At 45.4% G+C, this 13014-nt stretch overlaps 1 long non-coding RNA gene across 1 annotated transcript; it reads left to right on the top strand.

Moving 5' to 3' along the window:
* The first annotated feature begins 5961 nt into the window (after positions 1 to 5961).
* LOC102166913 (uncharacterized) lies at positions 5962 to 11918 on the top strand. The gene is made up of 3 exons (XR_002338076.2): positions 5962 to 6101; positions 11307 to 11379; positions 11779 to 11918. It is a non-coding gene; the product is annotated as an uncharacterized LOC102166913 (long non-coding RNA).
* The last annotated feature ends 1096 nt before the right edge of the window (positions 11919 to 13014 follow it).

Raw genomic sequence — 13014 nt, 5'->3', positions numbered from 1 at the left:
TACCCACATTTTCTCCTCCTTGGTGTAAAGTATTAGGCAGAGACAAAATCCTCACATACGTGAACCCCATGAACGTGTTGTTTTTGCTCCAAGTCTAAATGTGGTCTAAACAAAACAATGAGGATAATTTCTCTGTGTTTTTACTTTCTATATTACTGAGGTAGGCAGTAAAAACCATAGTATCTAACATATATTACTGAGGTAGGCAGAATAATGCCCCCAAAGATGTCCACTTCTTTTTTTTTTTTTTTTTGTATTTTTTTTAAGGCCACATCCACAGCATATGGCGGTTCCCAGGCTAGGGATCCAGTCGGAGCTGTAGCCACCGACCTACGCCAGAGCCACAGCAAAGCAGGGTCTGCGCCTCGTCTTCAACCTACACCACAGCTCACAGCAGCACTGGATTAACCCACTGAGCGAGGCCAGGGATCAAACCCACATCCTCATGGATACTGGTTGGGTTCAATTAGTATCTAACTAACCCATGAGCTACAAGAACTCTTCTTTAAATCATACCCGTAATACAACAATCACAGCTCAAATTTAATGATAATTCCGTAATATCATCAAATACTCATTACAGGTTCATATTTCCCCGTTTATCTCAGAAATATTTTATTTCATTTTGTTTTGTTTTGCTTTTTAGGGCTGTCCCTACGGCTTATGGAAGTTCCCAGGCTAGGGGTCAAATCGGAGCTGCAGCTGCCGGCTTACACCACAGCCACAGCAACTCGGGATGCTTAACCCACTGAGTGGAGTCAGGCATCGAACCTGCATCCCCGTGGATACGAGTTGGGTTCGTTACTGCTGAGCCACACCAGGAATGCCTCAGAAATGTTTTATTAGGGTTTATGTGGTTGAATCAGAAAACAAAAAGTCATAAGGTGTAACTGGTCAGATGCTGCTTCTTTTGCTCTTCATCTGTTATACCCTCCCCCACGCTATCTTTTTCCTGACAATGTATTATTTCAGGATTCATTGGATACTAGAGGCAGGACAATGTATTCCTGTCTCAATGCATGAGACACACAAGCGGTCAGATTGTGTGACTCATGGAGCTTCTCCCCATCTGGGACTTTACCATGTGCTGTGTCATCACACGGGTTCTTCCCTCCCCATGTTTCCTGCCCGCCGGCAGGTAGATGAAGAGGTGGAATCCCGTTCCAGTTTGCTGCGTTGTGTTTTGCAAGAACCCTTCACCGGCGGGATTGTTCAGTTCTATCAGAAAATCCACAGCATTTATAACGACTGGGAGTTTGGGGGTGGTAGGTGCACATTATTGCCTTTAGAATGGGTAAAGCCATGAGGGCTACTGTACAGCACAGGGGACTCTGTCCACTCTCTTGAGGTAGAGATAGACCATGATGGAAGATAGTATGAGAAAAAGAATACACACACACACACACACACACACACACACACACACATATATATGAATGACTGGGTCACTTTGCTGTAGAGCAGAAATTGGCACAACTTTGTAAATCAACTATACTTTAATACAAGAAAGGGTTTTTTTTTTGTTTGGTTGGTTGGTTTTTTTTGGGGGGTTGTCTTTTTGCCTTTTTCTAGGGCTGCTCCCACGGCGTATGAAAGTTCCCAGGCTAGGGGTCTAATCAGAGCTGTAGCCGCCGGCCTACACCACAGCCACAGCAACGTGGAATCCAAGCCACATCTGCGACCTACACCACAGCTCATGGCATCGCCAGATCCTTAACCCACTGAGCGAGGCCAGGGATCGAACCTGCAACCTCATGGTTCCTAGTTGGATTTGTTAACCACTGAGCCATGACGGGAACGCCAAAGAAAAGTTTTTAATATAATTCAAGGGTTGCTAAGTAGCGACATCTCACTCTAGGTCTCCTTTACTTATGACCTGCAGAACAGCTATAAAAGGAAACTTCCCTTCATCAAAATGTGGTCAACCTGCCTTGGGGGTGGATGGTAACCACTTCTAGCTTTGGGGTCCACCCGCTCTCTGTTGTGCTACTCAGACTCACCACAAAATACAACCAGACAACCTGCAAACAGATGAAAGTGGGCCATGCTGGTGGGTTGCTGGGGACAGAGGAAGGATTACATTTGACAAGGGGGGAGGTGGCTCCCGTGATGGCTCAGCCTGTCTGCCCAGAATCCGCCTTCAGAGGAAGCAGAGGGCAGAGAAAGGAAGTGCTTTGCTCAGCTACACCCAATGTGGACAGGTGTCTCAGAGGGATGGGCTGCTTCATTCCTTAGTTTATAACAAACTCATTTCTCAGGGTGCAGACTAAATGCCTTGGCTTGCATTTTAAATACACCCAAAACTTTGTAATAACCCGTAAAGGAAAAGTACCTGAAAAAAAGAATATATGTATGTGAATATATATATGGGTGTGTGTGTTTATATGTATGTATATATGTGTGTGAATCACTGCCTTGTACCACTGAACCTAACACGATATTGTACATCAGCTCGACTTCAGTAAATAGTAAGCCTGAAAAAATAAATAAGTGCAAATCAATCCCAGCAGTTGACCAAATTACATAATATATAGATGATAGACAGGAAACAGAACAATCAATAGATGACTCTTTAGATAGGCAGACATGTATATCGATAAATGAGACAGACAGGCAGACAGACAGATAGAGAGATACTAGATAGATAGAGAGAGAGAGGGAGAGAGAGAGATAGGAAAACAAGCCAGACACAAACCTAGTACAACTGCCATCCCTTCTTCTTCTGCCCCTACTTTCTGCCATTTAGCCAAGATTCAATAATTACAATTGCCATTAATCCAAGATGCCACTCATGCCTGACCCTCTCCAAAATTATAAAGTTGTTTTGCACCCCATCAGTTCCCCATTTAACTACAACTTACCTTAGGCGAGCTGTGTTTGTAGGTCAAAAATGAGCAATGTAATATTGGCAGTTTCATATGTTCCAGCTCCTGTCACTCTGCTGGCTTATACAAGTGTTTCACACATGTTACCTTGCGTACTCTTTGCAGCACTGCCTGAGGAGGGCCTCTGTGGTGGCACACTCCTACCTACACCCTTGGGTAATGCCCTCCCCTGAGGGTGGCCTGAACCTGCAGAGCTGCTTCTCACGGAGAGAATACAACAAAAGTGAGGAGACCTCCCTTCAGAGATGAGGTTACAAAAGGCTGAAACTTCTGAGCTGCTCAGACTTTCTCTCTGGCTCTTCTTCGCTCTGAGGAAGCCAGCTGCTGCGTTGTGAGAGCAGAGCAGGGAGGCCCCCTGGCAAGGAACAGAGGCTGCCCCCCTGCTGGTGGCCCTTCAGGGATTTGTGATGGTCAGTTGTATGTGTCGGCCTGGCCAGACTATTCAATGAAACGCTCATCCAGGTGTTACTGTGAAGGTATTTTGAAGATGGAATGACCACGTCAAGTCAGTTGACTTTATGCCAAGGAGATATTCCTGGATAATTTAGGTCAGATTCAATGAACTGAAAGCCTTAAAAACAGAGCTGAGGTTTCCCGGAGGAGATGGAGTGTAGCATCAACTCCAGCCGGAAAGATTACACCTGCCTTTCTGACAGCCTGCCTTATAGATTTCAGACTTACCTGGCCAGCCACCGCTGTTACCTGAGGCAATTCCTTGCACTATCTACACCTAGAGACAGATGGAGATATGGATGCTGATTGAGTGGGGGTGCAGGTGCAGCACCCACAGCCACCCATACCTGAGGATCCAGGTGTAGATGTGGCCACGGACATGGACAAAGCTATATGCTACGGACTCTGTTTCCTGGTGGAGCCCAAACTTATACAGACCTGAATCCAGTCAACAACCACTAAGTGAGCTTGGGCGTGGATCCACCACATGTCCAACCTTCAGATGAGCTGCAAGCCACCAACTTGATTGCCGGCGTATGAGAGATATTCAGCTAAGCTATATCTGGATTCTTAGAGAACCTAGGAGATGATAAATGTTGTTGGGTTAAGCTGTTGTCATGATAATTTGATACCCAGCAACAGCTAACTAATACGGCCATCACTTCAGACTGTGCAGTATGTGGCCTTCCCCAAGGCAGTTAGCTAAGAGGCCAGGAGGAAGGGACCTTTTTCTATTTTATGCAAAGGAAATCCTGTGGGATGGCAATGGCCCTGAGTTGAGGATAAGGAGAGGATGGGTCTCTTCATTTTACTAATGAAAAAATAAACTCCTGGGAGACTCAGTCTCAGGGAGATTAAGCATCTTACCCAGTGTCAAGAGCCAGGATTAGGAACCAGGAATCAAGTTCCAGTCTAGATTTTTCTAGTAAGCTATTCGCCACCTAGATTCCTAGGTCTATATCCCTACGCTGCCCTGTGGCACTTGTGGTCCCCACTGTGGTGCTCTTGCCTTTTGACACAGCAGAATGAACCTCATCTTGTCCATTTTCTGCTCCAGATGATGAGTCAGTCTTTTTTTTTTTTTTTTTCTCAGAATACTCTGATTGCTTTCATGAGAAAGTTGTATTAGAAGCCACAATCTGGGTGTCATTGCTTCTTGGTCTTTCTGTTTTTGTTTTATTTTGTTTTGTTCAATGGCCGCACCCACGGCTCACAGAAGTTCTGGGTCAGGGATTCAATCCAAGCTGCAGCTGCAACCTCGGCCACAGCTACAGCAATAATGGATCCTTAACCCACTTTGCTACAGCAGGAACTCTGCCTCTTGGTCTTTTTGATGGACAGAGCTAGGAACTATTTTTTAAGAGAAAAAAAAAAGATCATAAGACTATTCTGATATATTTCATTCAAATTTCATATTAGAAGGTTTTTATTTAACGTCTTTAATTTTATGCTTTCTCTTATGCTAGAAATCTTGGTTTCTAGTGACCGTCCAATAAATATGTATTTGCTTTACATTAATAACAAATAATGGTCTCATAATAACAATATTAATATTACTACTAATAGTAAGAGTTTTGAATGAAGATTTATTGGCTCTTCTTTTGATCCTCAGAACAATTTTTCCTAGAGCTGTAGACTCAAAATATTGTTTCCAGTTACACCAAGGAGGTTTTTTCTGTGTGGTTCTGCTACAACCGGATAGAGACAGGGTTAATTGCTCTCGGTTTTTAGGAATTACTTTTTATCTGACTTCTATTTCATTAGTTAAACTACACGACACAAGTGCATGTTTCTGAACTGAGCAGGACCCTGTGAGGCCCTCCCAAAATAGACCTCCCCCTACTCAAGTCCGCTGCCTGCCTTTTGTCTATAGAAAAACTTTAGTCAAAGAAGCCCTATAATCAGAGAAGTGAGAAAATACAGAGAAAAAGGAAAACAGTCCAGCAAGGCAAAATAGGAATATAGCCATTTAAAGAAGTCAAGGACCTTTTAGTTAGTTCTTCTTTAAGGACTATAGATAGGAGTTCCCGTCGCGGCACAGCAGAAACGAAACTGACTAGGAACCATGAGGTGGCGGGTTGGATCCCTGGCCTTGCTCAGTGGGTTAAGGATCCAGCGTTGCTGTGGGCTGTGGTCTAGTTTGCAGAGGCGGCTCGGATCTGACATTGCTGTGACTCTGGCGCAAGCTGGCAGCTGCAGCTCCGATTTGGACTCCTAGCCAGAGAACCTCCATCTGCTGTGGGTGCGGCCCTAAAAGGACAAAAGCCAAAAAAAAAAAAAAAAAAAAAAAAAAAAAAGGACTATAGATAATATTCTGAGCCGTGTCCTTGGAGCTGTTTTGCAGATGCTGAAGCCCCACTGGGTGGAAGACGTCAACTTTCTGCTGCCCACAAGCACGGAGACCTCAGACCACGTGGGACCAGAAGGTTGATGATGCTGACTCCCAGTGACCTCACCACCAACCAATTAGGAAAGTGTCCGTGAGCTGATCACGCCCTCCTCCTCGAACCTATCAGACCCCTCACTTCCCCCTCAAGGGCGCAGCGTCCTTGAGGCACTCGCCTGCTGTATCACCTCGCCTGGCAGTGAAAGCTACTTTTTCTGTTTCCTTCAACTCTTTCTCTACATTTCCATTTGGCATCGGTGTACAGAGGCTGCTGCTATTTCAGCAACTGTTCCAAAGAGAACTATATACTAAATATATTCATGGAAGCCGTCCCTCCAGCCTGTCTCGTCCACACCAGTACATGGATGACCATCGTTGTAAGTTCTGTACATCCTTCTAGCCTTTCTGAAAACATGAGCAAATACGTGTATTTATATGAGGAGGAATACGCCCTAAGCGTTGTTCCATAGCTTGTGTTTCTCCCTTAACGACAAGACACAGCCTGTAGATGAGACCCACATCTGTAAGGAGAAACCATCCCCGCTCCTTCTCACTTATTCGGAGTGATCCCTTGGGGGGATGTTCCCTGCTTCGTGCAGGGAGCCTTCAGATGGACACCTGGATGGCTTCCAGCACTCTCTAATTTCATTGCTGATTCTCACCAGATAGACCCAAGGGGACTTTCTCTCTCCACCCACCTCCCAGCATAGAGAATGAGACGGAGCTTCAGCCCAGATCCCAAGTCCCTTGTTCACAACAAGACCTCCACTCCACGCACATTTTGACCCAAGTCGGTTAAGAGAGAGAAAGTCACTGTCCCCACCTCCTCGCCTCTGGGGCAAGCAAGGGCTCTTGTCAAGTTCCCACGGTGGCGCCCCTGCTGCTTGGTCCCGTGGCCCAGGCTCAGGTCATCTTCTCCAGGAACTTGGGCCACGTTTGCCCTGCTGGCCTTTTGCTCTGTCTCCTTGGCCCCTGTGACAAAGGACCTGTGGGTGCTCCTGGCCAGTCTCTTCCTTCAAGCTCTGCCTGTTCCTCCCAGTTCTTAACCACATCCTCTTCTATTTTGTTTAATTTTTAAAATTGAAGAATTCAATTTACAATGTTGCATTAGTTTTGGATATACAGCACAGTGATGCATATATACATGTTCTTTTTCAGATTCTTTTCCATTATAGGTTATCCCAAGACATTGCCTGTAGTTCCTTATGTCATATGGTAGATCCTTGTTTTTTATCTCTTGTGTGTGTGTGTGTGTGTGTGTGTGTGTGTGTGTGTGTGTGTGTGTAGTAGTTTGCATCTGCTAATCCCAAACTCTTAACTTCTCCCTCCCCTCCCCTTTCCCCTTTGGTAACCATAAGTTTATTTTCTTTTTTTTTTTTTTTTTATTTTCTAAGTCTATGAGTCTGTTTCTGTTTGGTAAACAAGTTCATCTGTATTATCTTTTGGAGCCTACATATAAGTGATATCATATGGAATTTGTCTTTCTCTTTCAGACTTACTTCACTTAGCATGATCATCTCTAGAGCCATCCATGCTGCTGCAAATGGCATCATGTCATTCTTTTTTAGGACTAAGTAATATTCCATTGTATATGTACACCACATCTGCTTTATCCATTCCTCTGCCAATGGACATTTAAGCTGCTGAAATGTCAATGGACACTTACATTGTATTGGAAGAGGGCTGCTATGAGCATTGGGGTGCAGGTATCTTTTCAAATTAGAGTTTTCGTCTTTTCCTGATATATGACCAGGATCATATGGGAGTTCTATTTTCAGTTTTTCGAGGAACCTCCACACTCTTCTCAATAGTGGCTGCCCCAGCTTACAATCCCACCCACAGTGTGGGAGGCTTCTTAACCACATCCTCTTCTTATCTAACTATGGTTCTTGGGGACTTTCATTCATTCTTACTGTTTCTTCTATGATCTCGATTCCTAGATTTAGGTCTCCAGCCGTGATGTTTCTCCTGATGCTTCTCCTGGGCTCTCAGACCTATACAGACAACCACATCTCAGAAGCTCCACTGGGGCAGCCCCACCTATTACAAACTCTCTCTGTCCAAACCGATTAAATAACTTTATATTTTAAGGCAGGACAAGAAAAAATTAAACATAAACCTCTCTGTGTGTGTTTTTTTTTTTTATGTGGGGGGACTCCCCCTCCCTCCCTACGGTGCAGTGTGCCTCTGCCTTACTCATTAACCAGGGCTCCCCAAGACAGGAGTGCCTGCTCCGTTGTAAAGATCAAGGTTTCCTTTCTTCCAAGGCCAGCAATGTCACTCCTCAAAACAATAGCCTTCTTTCCGGGCTCTGCAGGGTGTCATGGTGACCTGCGGCTCACTGTATACCCATTTACCTGAGCTGGGAACCTTGGTGAACTTTATGTAAAATACCTGTCCTTTACTTTGATAGATGATCCTTTGTCTTGAAAATGTGCGTGACGGAGCCTTTGACTTCTAACAGGTGGAACAGCTCCCAGAGCTTTCTGAGAACCTGCTTCTGGGGTTATAACCCTCAGTTTGGCTCCAGTAAAGTTCCTTTTTTTTTCTTCTTAACATGATAATTAATTAAATTTTCATCGACAGAACTGACACTCAATATCGTCTCTCCTCCTTTTGTATTTTCTATCCCAAAACAGGGAACCGCTGTCCACCACGTTGCCCAGCCCAAAACCCTTGGTATCATCCCATTGGCCTCCTTTTCCTATTCCCTGTGTTTAATTAGTCATCCAGTTCTAGGCATCTCACTCCTTAAACAGCTCCATGCAATTATCCCACGGCTTTGGTCATGTCCTCTTGTGTAAATTTACTATCATGGATTTCCTGGCTTCTAGTTTTACTTGCTTTTAACCTAACCTATGTAGAAAAGCCAAGGCATGATTTTGTTTGTACCTTTATTTTTTTCTTTTAGGGCCACACCTGCGGCATATGGAAGTTCCCAGGCCAGGGATCGAAGCTGAGCCAGAGCTGCAACCCATACCACAGCTCCAGCAATGCTGGATCCTTAACCCACCGAGCCAGGCTGGGGATGGAACCAGCACCTCCACAGAGACAAGCTGGGTCATTCACGCGTTGCACCACAGCAGGAACTCCTTGTCTTATTTCTTACACTCTTTCTTCTTTTTTTCCTTGCTTTTTTAGGGCCGTACTTGTGGCGTATGGAAGGTCAAAGACTATGGGTTGAATTGGAGCTATAGCTGCTGGTCTACACCACAGCCACAGCAACACCAGATCTGAGCCTCATCTGTGAACTCTACCACAGCTCACAGCAATGCAGGATCCTTAACCCACTGACCAAGGCCAGGGATCAAGCCCAAGTCTCAAGGGTACTAGTCAGGCTCGTTATGGGAACTTCCTAAAGCAGAGCTTCTTAATTTCAGCACTATTGACTCCACAGGGAGTGTAGCAGGATTCCTGGCCTCTCCCACTAGAGGCTGGATGCCAGAGCACAAAGCCCACACCTCCACCCTCACCCTCCCCTGCAGGTTTGGACAACTCATTCATCTCCAGATGTTGCTAAATATCCTCCAAGAAGCAGCATTGCCTCTGTTCCAGTCCAGAAACACTCCTTGAAAATATGTTCTTACATGTCATCGCGAAGCTTGATTTTTGCTGTAAGCTTTGTGTGCATATCAATTAGGGTTTAGGGTTACAAACAACAGAGACTGTCAGCCTAAACGTACTACAAAAGCGACAGCAACAAAGAGATATCCCATTTCTAGCAGAATCGATGGAGAGGCTGAAAAAAGCACGCTTACAGAATAGGCATGAACCAAGGAGGCTATGTGGGAACCCGGGGCCCTGGGAACTTTCCAAGAGCAGCCTGGCGAGGGTGCTGGCCAGATGCTTCTGCCCTTGCCACCTGACAGAGCCCCAAACGAAGTGGTGAAACCCATTCCTGATCAAGGTCACGGGTAGAGTACCCAACTGGCTAGGCTTAAGTCACCAAGCCGCTGAGGGTAGGAGGGCCAGGATCTGGCCTTTGAAGGTTCTAAAGTGGTAGATGGAGACTCACAGAGACTCACAGAAGGTGGATTCTCCAGGAACTCCCGCCTGCCAAGAGCATGACCAAAAAAAAAAAAGAAAGAAAGGTGGATTTCCCTAATGCAGGAAGGAGAGGAGGATGGTGGGCAGCCTAAAACTATGTGCAAATACTGAGATGTAAAAGATAACCATAGGGATGGAAATGCTATAAAATTTGGTTGTGATGACCACTGTACAACAGTAAATGTAATAAAATTCATTGAACAATAAAAAAAAGATAACCAAATGGAGTATAATGGCCTTTGTCGGGTTACGGAAATATTTTCAAAGCCTAATTTGTTTGTTTGTTTGTTTTGCATCAAGGGCAGGATGGTTAGTTTGATATGTCAACTTAGCTAGAGTCCCCAGTTATCCCATCAAACCCTAATCCGGTGTTGCAGTGGAGCTATTTCCTAAGCGTGGTTAGTGGAGCCAATTTCACTCCATGGAAGACGTCTCTGGCTGGATGAGAGAGGAGCTTAAGAGCCTACTGAGGTTTCCTAGGGAAAAATGAATTCTGCCTCCAGATGGTCACATCAGCTCTTGACTGAGTTTCCCGCCCGCTGACCTGCCCTACAGATTTCAGACTTGGCAGCCCCTACAATCACCTAAGCCAATGGCTTGAAATAAATCTGTGTGTGTATCCAGTTAATATGGAGCTTTGAGTAGAAATACCCAAATTTCTGTTTCTCTGGAGAACTCTAATAACAAAAGACACTAGACTTTAATGAAATTTTTTTTTTTGCTTTTTAAGAAACATGGAAGTTTCCAGTCTAGATGTCAAATTGGAGCTACAGCTGCCGGCCTACACCACAGCCACAGCAATGCAGGATCTGAGCCACGTCTGTGACCCACACCACCGTTCACAGCAACACCGGATCCTTAACCCACTGATAGAGGCCAGGGATCAAACCCACATCCTCATGGATACTAGTTGGATTCATTACCCTGAACCACCATGGGAACTCCATATTAAATATTTTATCTTGCTTTTGATAAGAATCTTTTCTTCCCCTTGGGGGAAGAGGCAACCAGTTTTCCCCTATCATCTGTTCTTTCTTCCATAGCAGTAAGTCTCCAGGGGACACATGGCCGCTCCGTGCTCTCCCCAGTTCCCTTGCATCCAGATGGGGTGATGTGACCAAGTTCTGGCTGATGAGCTGGGCTGTGAAGAACTATGTACAATTTCCACGTCTTGTCCTTGAAGGCGGGGGGGGGGGTAGAAGGGCACACCCTCCTCTTGAACGTTTCTCCTTCTTACTACGCAGAGTATATCATGAAGGCAGGAGCTGGAGCGGCCATCCAGACCACTCCATGGATGCCGTGTGCCGAAGGTGGCAAGGCAATGATGGATTCTAGGCCATTACTGGCCATGCGTCACCACACCAACTTAGACCACCATCCAGAGTTTTGTGTACGACAAAATTCTGTCTTATTAAAATTTCTGGGTTTTATCTTCTTCATTTTTTTGGCGATAGTTGACGTCCAATGTTGTGTTGGTTGCAGGTGTACAGCAAAGTGATTTAATTGTACAGATACATGCTTTCATTCTTTTTCAGGTTCTTTTCCCGTTTGGGCTCTCACACGGCAGTGAATAGATGCTCCTGTGCTATACGATAGGTCCTTGTTACTGTAAGTACACAGGGGTGTGTATATGCCACTCTCAGACTCCCAATTTCTCCTGCCACCAGTGTTTCCCCTTTGGTAACCATAAGTTTGGTGTTAAAGTCTTTGAGTCTGTTTCTGTTCTGTAAATAAGTTCTTTTGTACCATTTTTTCATTAGAGTCCACATATTAGTGATCTCATTTCATACTTGTCTTTCTCTGTCTGACTTACTTCACTTGGTAGGATAATCTCTAGGGCCATCCATGTTGCTGCAATTGGCATTATTTCATTCTTGAGTAATATTCCATTGTATATACGGACCACATCTTCTTTCTCCTGTTCTCTGGTCATAGACATCTGAGTTGTTTCCATGTCTTGGCTCTTGCATACAGTGCTGCAATGAATATTTTTTTATTATCTCACAGCTCTGCAGGCAAGAAGTCGGAATACGCGGGACCAGGCCCTGCTAAGAACCTCACACTGTCGCAAGGTATTAGCCAGGCTGGATCCTTATCTGAACGTTTTGGAGAGGAATCCACTTCCAAGTTCATCCAGGTTGTTGGCACATTCTGTTCCTCGACACCGTGGGGCTGAAGTCTCACGTCCATGCTGCCTGGGTGTACGACTATAAATATAATAACAGTCATTGAGGGTTTTTTTTTTTAAGGCAGAGCAGAAATAAAGTGTGACATCAGCAGTTCCCTTCACACTGGCCTGTGAATTTCTCCGTCCACAGAGAGTTGTGACCAAACCCAGGACTGTCCATGACTGTGTGAAATCCTTCCCCAGGTGTACTATCCCACGTCACAGAGCTAAAAGGTAGGCCTTCAAAGGAGTCACTTAAGTAGAAACCACACAAGTAACACGCCCAGGGCTGTTGTTTGAGTCCTAGGTGGGTCTGGTCTGCGTGTTTGTGCCTAATGGCCAATGATTCTACAAACCGTGACAAAACATGCTTCTTATCAGGCACCTGCGGCCACTCCCGACTCTGGGTTGACAGATGCTCCAGCCTCTTCTCTCATTGCTTGAATAGCACTGTGGGCCTGAGGGTTTCTTTGGGACACAGTCAACAGAGAGGAAGACTGGAATGCAACCATCAGCCTCCTGTACAGCAGTGAGGACTGGGCTACACCCATATGAAGACAACTTTCGTTAGGGCTTTTGGCAGAAATGCTTGACGTGCTGCCTTCCTGTCTCAGGCGAGAGGCCAGGAGTACCAGACAGGAGAGGGGCCTCAGATGCACAAGTCCAATTTCCTTCTTTTTTTTTTTTTTTTGTCTTTTTTGCCTTTTCTAGGGCCACTTCCCGAGGCATATGGAGGTTCTCAGGCTAGGGGTCTAATAGGAGCTGTAGCCACCGGCCTACACCAGAGCCAGAGCAACTCGGGATCCGAGCCGCATCTGCAACCTACACCACAGCTCACAGCAACGCCGGATCCTTAACCCACTGAGCAAGGGCAGGGACCGAACCTGCAACCTCATGGTTCCTAGTCAGATTCGTTAACCACTGCGCCACGACGGGAACTCCCAATTTCTTTCTTGTAGAGACAGTGAAACTGAGTGAGACCTGACTTGTCTACAGGAGACACCAGAAACAAGGGCTTTTTATTCATTTCTCTATACTTGACTTAATATCACACAAAGCTGTCAATCAGGTATCCG

The sequence above is a fragment of the Sus scrofa genome, chromosome 13 (assembly GCF_054392235.1).
Source record: "Sus scrofa isolate SSC_HxYL_T2T_F1_AM1 chromosome 13, Sscrofa_HxYL_maternal_Yorkshire_Landrace_v2.0, whole genome shotgun sequence".
NCBI classification, from domain to species: Eukaryota; Metazoa; Chordata; class Mammalia; order Artiodactyla; family Suidae; genus Sus; species Sus scrofa.
Note: the sequence above shows the minus strand (reverse complement) of the source record. Positions and strands in the feature narration are given on the sequence as shown.